We start from the raw sequence: 9877 nt of genomic DNA, 5'->3' as shown, positions 1-9877 counted from the left end.
ATGTTTTTGGCACCTTTGTCAAAGATCACATGACCATGTCTCTGTGGGTGTGTCTCTTGTGTCTTCTATTGTCCCATTGCTCTATGTGTCTGTTTTTATAACAGTACCATGCTGTTTTTGTTATTATATCTTTAGAGTATAATTTGAAGTCAGGTATTGTGATGGCTCTGATATTGCTTTTTGGGGGGCTTATAATTGTTTTGGCTATTCTGTTTTTTTTTATTCTTCCAAATTTTAGGATTGTTTTCTCTAGTTCTGTGAAGAATGTCACTGATATTTTGATGGAGATTGCATTGAATCTGTGTTATTTTTTTTGGTAGTATGACCATTTTAACTGTATTAATTCTGCCTATCCATGAAGATGTCAGTCTTTCCTCCTTGGATTTTATTTAATTTCTTTCTTTAATGTTCTATAGTTTTCATTTTAGATGTCTTTCACCTCCTTGGTTAGATTTATTCCTAGATTTATTTTAAAGACTATTATGAATGGGATTGTTTTCCTGATTTCTTTCTCAGCAGATTCATTATCGATGTATAGGAGAACTATTGATTTTTGTATGCTATTTTGCAACCTGCTACTTTGCTAAATTTTCTTGTTAGCTTTGCAGTCTTCTGGTAGAGCTTTTTGAATATTGTAAATTTAGGGTTGTATATGCAAACAGTGATAATTGACTTCTTCCTTTCCTGTTTTATCCCTTTTATTTTCTTCTCTTTCCTAATTCCTCTGGCTAGAATTTCCAGTATTATGTTGGAAAGGAGTGGTGAGAATGGATATATTTGTCCCAAATATTTAAGGAAATACTTTCAGTTCTTCCCTTGAACATATAAAATGTTTTTTGTTTGTTTGTCTGTTTTGTTTTGTTGGTACTAAGAATTGAACCCAGAGATGCTTAATCACTGAGCTACAATTTTACAATTTTGAGACAGGGCCTTGGGGTCTGAGGCTGGCTTTGAGCTTTCCATCCTCCTGCCTCAGTCTCCCAAGCCACTGGTATTACAGGCATGTGCCACTGCACCTGGCTCTTAGAAGTTTTTAAAAATTTGTCATTGATGCTGTGGGATATAGTTATGTTGGATATAACAACCTTGGTCGACAGTTATTTTCTTTCAGGACTTGGAACTCATCATTCCAAACTGTCCTGGCTTTTAGATTTCTTGCTGAGAAATCGAAATAATTCTGATTAGCTTTCCTCTAAATGTGACTTAACATTTTTCTTTTGATGCTTTTAACATTCTATCCTTGTTATGTTAAGCATTTTATATAATGCATTGTGGAGAGTTTCTTTTTTTGATTTTATCTATTTGGAGTTCTGGATGCATCCTATATCTGCATGTCCATTCATTTTCAAGATTTGAAAATCTTTCTGTTATTATTTCCCTAAAAGGATTCATTCCATTAGCCTACATTTCACAACACTGATCATTTACAATGATGCTTAAATTGAGTTTCTATTATGGTTTAGATATGAGGTATCCCTGAAAAGCTTGTGTGTGAGACAATGGGAAGAAAGTTTAGAGGTGAAATTGGGTTATGCAAGCCTTCACCTAATCAGTGCATTAATCCACTGATAGAGATGAACTGGGTAGTAACTATTGGTAGATAGGGTGGGCTGGAGGAGGTGGGTCACCAGGAGCATGCATATCTTTGGGGTTGATATTTAGTCTGTGGTGAGAGGAGTTTCTCTCTGCTTCCTGATGCTTTCCTCTATCACATCTTTCTGCTTTGATGTTCTGTCTCACTTTGGGTCCAGAGCAATGACATTTGCATCTACAGATTAAAACCTCTGAAACTATGAACCCCAAATAAACTTTCCCCCTCTATGTTGTTCTTGACAGGTCTTTTGGTCACAGTAGTGAAAAAGCTGACTGCAGCAGTCTCTTAGTGTCCCAGAGTAATTGTATATTCTGACATGGTTACTTCTTTTCTTTTCCTTAATACTGTCTGAATGTTCAAGGCTGGCCACTTTGTCTTCCAACTCTGAAATTCTGCCTACTCCATTAGAGAAACTTGCAACTAACATTTATTTGATTTATTTATTGTATCTTTCATTTTTAAGATTTCTGTTTGGTTGTTTTTCACTATTTATATTTTATTATTTAATTTCTCATTCATTCTTGCACTGACTTCCTTAATTCATTCAGTTGTTTTTCTGAGTTCTCTAGTAATCATTTTCATAATTTTTCCTTTACATTTTGGATTTGGTTATTTCATCCACTTTAATCTCTTTGAATCCAGTTGCTGGTGAATCATAAACTTCAGGAGGTATTGTGTTACTTTGTTTTTAATATTTCTTGTATTCTTGTGTTGGGTTTCATGTATCCTTTGGGATGAATTTCTCCTATATTCTCATTCCTGAGCCTTTTAGGGCACTGCCTTCTCTTGTCAAAGTGTCCCAGAGTGATCTAGATTGATACCCATCATGGGTGGCATCCATAGTCTTTGTGTTAATTGTTTTTGTTTCCACTGTAGCTATCTGGAGTGGGACATGAGGGCCTCCCCTAGCCCTTCCTACTTGGAGCCTGGTCATTAGTTTGGGAGTTTCATCTCTTCTATTCTTTGTATTAATGTATTTCTGAAGGTTAATTCATGTGTGGAGCAAGGTGTATTGTCTGTGTCTGTCTTTAGCTCAGCAGTAGAGTCTCTATCCTTTGATCTTGTAGTGTCCCTGCAGATTCCCAGAAACTTACTGAGAAGTAGTACTTCCACTGATCAAATCCTGATCCACAGGGCAATTGGAAATGCAGCCTTCCTCTAACTGATGTCTTAAATTTTTCAGAAATTTTGTTTGGACATAATTTTCAAGTAATCACAGTTACCAACAAAATTTCCATAAACAATAATAACTTCCATACTGGGAAGCTCTCCCAGAAGCCTGCTATATGTGGTTTTATTTCCTCTGTAGAAAGGCCACTGGTTCTTTTCATAAGTCCTTATTCTTCCTTAGATCTTTCCCCCTAAATTCACTTCTATAACCATAAAAGTACCTGATTTGGCAGCACTTCTTTCAGGAAAGTTTTTATTTTCATCATTTAAATTCAGAATTTATCAGTGATTCATAGCTCTTTTTTGAATAAAGATGCTACTGAATATATATAAGATTTTCATAAGTTATTATTCATAAATCTAGGTTCAAGCTATGTTTCATAAATGAACATAGAAATAAAACCTTTATTTTTAACTGCCACACAGAATCAAAAACCCTAGGCAAGGAAATCATAATATGAATCATATTACAAAGTTAGTAATTATAACCCCATTCTGTGTGAATTTGTATTTTCACATATCAGTTGGCTTAAAGAGATGCACATATTTAGTATCTTAAAATTCAAGTAGTAAGTGCTTTCAAAAGGCATAGAAAATTTAATTTAGAATTTGGTAAAGAGTTTACCTCTGTTTTCAACTAATGAGAACTGCTATCAGTGTTTTGAATGTTTTGTACCCTTGGAGCTACCTCACTAGGTAGTTGCTTGATTTCTAACTTCATTTTTCTTGGCTTAAGTATTACAGGAATGGGAGATATTTATTGTACCCAAACCCACCCCAGCTGAGAGGACAGATATGTGTGATGGTCATATTTTTCTGTGAAGGGAAAAGGACTTGGAAGGAGATCCTTGAGGTGGTGAATACCTTGAATATCACCAACAAGAGCGCATTTGTGACAATCACCATGATTTGTCTGATGGACCCACACACTTACACATGATGGATGGGGAGAGACACCCCTGCCTCCACCCCCTGAGGACCCCAAAAGATTGCAGAGGTGCAGATGTGCTTCTCCACCCACCCCACTTCCCAGGAGCAGGGTGAGCAGGGTGAGCCCGGGCATGGCACTGGGGCCCTATAGCTTTTCTAGGTCCCTGTTCCCTCCTGGTCTCCACAGAAGACACTCTTGAAGATGTTGGCCCTAGGCCACCCACCATGGGTGTTGCTGCCGGGGAGTTGGGCTCTCAGGCCAAGGGAGGCTGTGCAGGGACTTCTCTGCCCCATGCCCAGAGTCTCCCTGAGGGTCTCAGGGCAAAGTCAGGTGCCATTCACCATGAGGACCCGAAGCAGTCTGAGGCAGTCTAGCATGCTGGCCCTCCCAGGAAGCTGCCCCACCCTGTGGTGGGGGCTCTGTGAGCGAGCCTGGGCTGGGAGCTGTGGCCAGCGAGAATGTTCAGAGTGGAGTCAGTGTGTGTCTTAAATGAGTCTGTTTTAAACCAGGCAACCAAGAACCTTCAGATCAGACTGAGCATTATCAGCTTGGGCTAAATGCCTCAGGAGTGGGAATAATGGAGTCTCAAAGAGAAATCTGTGCAGCATCAGGAAATAAGCATGTCTTAATTGCACATAAGTGCCTCCACAGCCTCTGCATTATTTGGGGCCAGCATTCCTGCGGCCTGTGAAATTCTTCCTTCCTCCCCCACTGCTGGTGTCCTGGAACCACAAGGTCATCTGTGTATCCTAAGTGCTGTATGGGGACCAGGTCTTCTGTGGAAAGAGACTTAAAAATTCACTGGAAGGGATCACTAAAATGTTTTTTAGCCTCAAAGATGAACCAAAGGGGACTCTAAATAACAGGCAAGTCCCCTGTTTTAGTTGGCTTTTTTGCCACTGTGACTAAAAGACCTGACCAGAACAATTGTAGAGGAGGAAAAGTTTATTTAGGGGCTCATGGTTTCAGAGGTCTCAGTCCCTAGACAGCAGGCTCTGTTCCTCAGGGCTCAAGGTGAGGCTGAACATCATGGAGGAAGAGTGTGGTGGAGGGAAGCAGCTCACATGATGATCAGAAAGCAGAGAGATAGACTCCACTTGCCAGATACACAATTTAAGCCCCAGAGGCACACCCCCATGGGCCCCCTCCTCCAGCCACACCCCATGTGCCTTCAGTTACCACTCAGTCAGCCCCCATCAGGGGATTTCTTCACTAATTGGGTTAAGGCTCTCATAACCCCATCATTTCCCTGCTAAGCCTACTGCAGTCTCACACTGAGCTTTCGGGGGACACCTAATATCCAAACCATAATCACTCCCCCTTCATCATTGCCACATAAAACTCACTTCCACACCCATGGTACAAAGGGCTGCCCTGGGGAGGTAGCAAGGAGCCATGCGGGTTGGTGACAGTGTGTAGCACTGACAAAGGCAGCCCCGGGACATGCTGGCCTATCCTGGGCTTTTTAGCCTGGGCAAATGGATTTCGATCCCCTGAACCTGGGCAGTGTGTGGCAAAGACTGTCCTCAGGAGGTGGATGTGCAGGAGGCCACAGCACCTGTGTGACAGAGAGCGACGGGGGCCTCTCATCAACGGATGGGGCAGTGCTGCTCCGGCCAGAGGGGGGACGTTTGTGCTGTGGGATGTCTGCAGGAAGGCTGAGGGGTTAGGGGACAGTCATGCTGGGCTGGGCTGGGCTGGGCTCTGGCAGACGGACATGGAGATGGTGCTGAGCCTCTCACCTGCTCGTCATTTTCTTTGCTTCTGTATCTGATCTAGTTCAAGTCCATATGGATTTCCAGTTTCCTGGGCTCTTGAGAAGCCAGATGTCTTTCTGCTGTGTCTCATGTACTCCTGGGTTTCAGGATAAAATTGCTGTTCTGGAAGCCACCAGTAATCCAGTGGATGATGTCCCCGGAATCAGACCACTGGAAAAGAAGCAAATGATTGTCAGCCGGTCAGAGAAGTGTTCCTCCTGACTTTCTCCAGAAGAAAAGAAGATTTCAGAGACTCCCCCACCCCTGGAAGACTTCCCTGTGCCTCCTCGGTCAGGACTCCCCACCTGTTTCTGACTCGTCCAGGAAACCCCCAACTCTCTGCCGTCAAGGGAACATGTCTGATGGATGCACAGAATCTGATTCAGTTGCCAAAGAAGGAGGGAAACTGCTTTGTTCTGACTATGTCCCCTCCAAAAATTCATGTCACAACCAAGTTGAAAAAAAAATCGAAATGTGGCAGTGATAGGAGGGTCCTTTGGAGTGATTTGGTCATGAGGCAGAATGCTCATGAAGGGGATTAGGATCCCTATAAAAGAGCTTGAGATCACTCTTCTGACTCATATAAGGACACAGCACTCATCCCCTTTTGCCCCCTTCCTTCCTTCATGGGAAGATGCCACCCTGAGAAGATGCCATCATGACACAATGAACCTGTGGACACCCCAACCTTAGACTTCCCAGCCTTAGAACTGTGAGACATCTATTTCTGAATAAATCAGTCTTGGGTATTTTGTTATAGCAGCATGACTAAGTCAAGACCATGTTTTTAAGGTAAGCCATGAGCAGAGTGTGCCTCTGGCATTTCATCCCACACATTGTCCAATGCACGGGTCTCACTTTCAGCAGTGAGGGCTTCCAGTGAAACAGAGGAGAGGGAGTTCCCTTGAAACATACCACCCCTCCTGAGGGGTCATTTGCACCTGTGATTCAGGCCTCGATCTTTAAGCTTCCCTGCTCAGATAGAAGGAAGCGTGTCAAGCTCATAAATGATCAAGGGTGCATCTCAACTTCTCTCTGTCACATGAAAAGGATGTTGTTCTCCACCATTGCACAGTTCCGCTCCAAGATGATGCATGCAGAATTCCTCACTTGGAAACACTCTGCCTTGTTAGGCCAATGCATTGGAAAGGGACCAGGTACCAAACTATCCGCAAATCAAAGTGGAGCAGCGTGACCTACATCTTACAGCCAATAGTAGACTCATTCTGGAATTTCCCCTGAAGAGAACTCATTAATGCCTATACTTATTTTATTGCTGTGAACACTGAGGCACCAAGAAATAAAGTAACCAAGTCACATTAGGGAGGAAGAGGGAAACTGGGATTTGAGGCAGGCAGGAAGTCTGTCCTTCCTTCAACCTTGCTTATTTATGTGCGTGTAACTTACTCTAATGAATGACACCTGTAAGGCAGAAAATGGGCTGAGATTGAAGACAGGACTGTATGTTCAAATCCTCAGAGCTCTTCTGGGGTCATCTGGATGCCCTGGATGGAAGCAATTTTATCGCCTCTTCTGAACTCTCATGACATTTCATCTCTGTCCCTGTCTCGTGTGGCATTATGTCCTCCAAAAAGACATCTTCATATCCTAACCCTGCAACCTGTGAATATGACTTTGTTTGGAAATAGGATCTTTGGGGATGTCTCAAGTCAAGATGAGTTCATACAGGATTTAGGGTGGCAATGCAGTGACTGGTGTCCCATGGAAGTCATGTAAAAGTACGGAAACTCAGAGATGCAGAGAGGAGGGCTCCATGTGAGTCCTGATGGAAGCAGAGAATGGAGACTTGTGCCTGTGAGCTCAGGGATGCCAGGATCTGGGGGAGAGGCCAGGGACAGGTGGCCTCAGAGCTACCAGAGAAACCAGTCTTAAAGACACCTGGATCTCAAACTTGGGGCCTCCAGGGCGAACAGAATGCATTTGTGCTTTTTACCCACCCTGTTTGCTGCTGAAGCCCCAGAGAAGAACTATAATTTCCAAGATGGCCCTTGTCTTTTACTCTCTGTTAGTTATTCCTGGATCTATGCAATTCATCTCAGCGCTGTCATTCTTAACCCATGAGCGCCATCTTGGGACTGGCAAGACCCAGTGATCCACTGCATTACTGTCTGCTTACCCACTTGGTCTCTGCAGTGGCTCCTTCCAGTCTTATCCCTGCATGCTCACAGCCCCAACTCCCTCTCCTGGCTCAGGGATAACTTTGGTACAAAGAGAAGGAGCAATCAGGTCAGCATCCCATAGCTCCCAGGGCCCTGTACCCTGGCCACCCTGCTTCCCTGGGGCCCTGTAGCTCTACAGTCCTGGGCTATTCCTCCCTTCCCCAATCATCACTGCCTGTCTCTTCTAGTCTTTCCCAGAACAACCAAGGACCCTTCTCTGACCCTGTCTCTGGTCCCTGGGTCTGGGGTCTGCCCCATGGTTCCAGCTGCCTTTGGGGCATGCCCTCCCCTCCTTTTTCTCCCTGGAGCCCCACCACACTTAGGCCATCGCCTCCTCCAGGTGAGTGTTGGGGCTAGCAGGCCGCTGGGTTGGTTCACAGGAGGCGGGAAGAAGTAATTTCAGACAGCAAGACTCATCAATGCTTTTTTTCTTCTTTGTGTGTGTACTGGGGATTGAACCCAGGGGTGCTCTACCATTGAGCTACACTACCAACACCCTATTTTATTTTGAGACAGGTCGTGGTAAGTGGCTGAGGCTGGGCTTGAACTTGTGATCCTCCTGCTCAGCTTCTGGAGTCACTAGGATTACAGGCATGCCCCCACCCGACTCTACCCCACTCCTTATCAACACTTTTAAAAAGAAGGAGGATGGTTGCTGGAGGAAAAAGGGGTCTTAACAGGATTTTAAAAAAAATTGTTGTGGGAAAATGCATATACAATTTTCTACTTTGATGCTCATGCCCAAATTCAAACATTTGCAGCATTGTGTAGCCAAACATCATCACTATTTCCAAAACTGCTTCATCACCCTTGGTGGGATGGAGCCTTTGTGTCCAGGTGGTAAAATAAAAACACATGGCTGAGCTCAGTGAGCCATCCCTCCCCTCCCTCTCCCTCCTGCCCTGGTCACTTGGAATCTACTTTGAGCCCCTGTACTTGCCTGTCCTAGACGTTTTGTCTACACCCAACATACTTACCTGCCCACTCTTGCATGAGGTGAGGGTAGCTGCTCTCCCAAAAGGCAGGCTTGCAGATTTGGAGGGTCAATTCACTTAAGAGAAGGGCTGTGAGGCCCTGTCCCTCTCCCTGTGCCATCCTTTGCCCAGCTTTCTCAGGTCCCAAGGTTGGCATTTTTCATCGTCACCAGTCTGACTCCTTTTTCTATTCATTGGCATCCTTTTTTCTATTAATTCTGAATTGTCTGGGTAAATGCTGTCCCCATCCATTCAGAACTTTATACGGGGTGAATACTCATGAAGAGTGGGTTGAAAAAAGGGAGTCAATGAGTTAAATAAAATGATACTTTATTTAGTCTTCAGTCTCTTAATGTTCTTAATGAAAGACTTCAGAGAGAGCAAAAATATTTAAGAAAATGCATGGTTTTCATAGCCCAAAGATATGACTTTAAACCCAGTCCTATCTGGAATTGTCCCTGTAACTTCCCAATGAGGTCGAATTTTGGTGTTTTCTGGTGGTCAAATATTAGCAAAAGGGTTGAAAGTTCCATGTGTAATGGTTAAAGGAAATGCCAGTGGCCCAGGAGTTGTTGGAGTTTGTCCCCTGTAAGAGAGTCTCACTTGCAAATCTGATGACTGCCACCTCTGTTCTGCTAGGAAATGTCCCTTTTGAGGAAAGCCAAACCTGTGAGGGTGGCAAGGGCTTGATGTCGCGCTCCTTCCACAGGTGGAGGACACGGAAGGTGGTGTCGATGGGAACAGCACCCCTCCAGGGGTGGAAGGGCCAGGAGCTACCTTTGGTTGTCTTGGTGGGGGTTGGATACTTGGGTGTGCCCCTGCTGCCTGGGAAAGCTGGCACAGCACCACCGACGGCGAGCCTTGCCTCTGCTGGTAGAGCTGAGATCCTGACTAAATTTATCTGTTTCCTGCTGCGCCAGATCCAATTTGACTTTGAACTTTTTTAAGAAAACAGCTCCTTGGGTTATGTAACTGGCACCTTAGCGAGTGTGAGTTGGAAGAAGTAATAGGAAATCTTGTAAAAGAAACGGAAGAGCATCCCCCACCTTCTCCCAGGCAGGTGGTGCTGGGGACTGCCAGGCAAGGTGGGGTGGGGTGGCCCTCTTCCTCACTGAGCCACTCTTTGAGGCAGGACCCTGTGCTTCTCCTCCAGGCCCAACAGAGCTTACCCTTCCTGGGCTCATGGCTTCAGGGCACTGCAAGGGGCCTGGCAGATCAATCTGGAACAAATTTAAGATGTGAGTGCTATGAGGATTTGCTGCGGTTATTTC

General features: G+C 44.5%; 1 long non-coding RNA gene across 1 annotated transcript; it reads right to left on the bottom strand.

The window, feature by feature from the left end:
- Positions 1 to 4622: 4622 nt before the first annotated feature.
- LOC131423658 (uncharacterized) lies at positions 4623 to 9267 on the bottom strand. Its single transcript, XR_009225515.1, has 2 exons — positions 8610 to 9267; positions 4623 to 5623 (listed from the first exon to the last, which is right to left on the bottom strand). It is a non-coding gene; the product is annotated as an uncharacterized LOC131423658 (long non-coding RNA).
- Between the last annotated feature and the right edge of the window lie 610 nt (positions 9268 to 9877).

This window comes from Marmota monax, unplaced genomic scaffold (genome assembly GCF_021218885.2).
Source record: "Marmota monax isolate L192 unplaced genomic scaffold, Marmota_monax_Labrador192_F-V1.1 WCK01_AAM20220418_F8-fsc00082, whole genome shotgun sequence".
Classification (NCBI taxonomy): domain Eukaryota; kingdom Metazoa; phylum Chordata; class Mammalia; order Rodentia; family Sciuridae; genus Marmota; species Marmota monax.
This window is presented reverse-complemented; position numbering and strand designations above follow the sequence as displayed.